The sequence below is a fragment of the Charadrius vociferus genome, unplaced genomic scaffold (genome assembly GCF_000708025.1).
Source record: "Charadrius vociferus isolate BGI_N301 unplaced genomic scaffold, ASM70802v2 scaffold1044, whole genome shotgun sequence".
Taxonomy (NCBI): Eukaryota; Metazoa; Chordata; class Aves; order Charadriiformes; family Charadriidae; genus Charadrius; species Charadrius vociferus.
The window spans coordinates 1,065,972-1,066,268 of NW_009648254.1; positions in this window are offsets into that span (position 1 = coordinate 1,065,972).

Here is a 297-nt window from a genome sequence, read left to right on the forward strand (position 1 = left end):
CTTTCCTGCTCCCCTAACCCTACCGCTCTGCTTTACTCCGGAGCAGAGGCTCCTGCCAAGGTGACTTCATACTCAGTTCATGTTTTTCTATGTAGATTTTGGCTTTTTCCCAAACTGACACTGCTTGCGAGCTGGATATGAGAAACATCTCAGTTGCATTTGAGTTGCCATAGAACTGGTGGATCTTAATGGAAACAGGAATTTTGAGTCAGTGGCGAGCTGCTTTCAAGGGGAATTGATGCTGATTGATGTCAAGGACATATCTTCTCGTGGACAAAGCAAGGAGTGTGAGCCTCT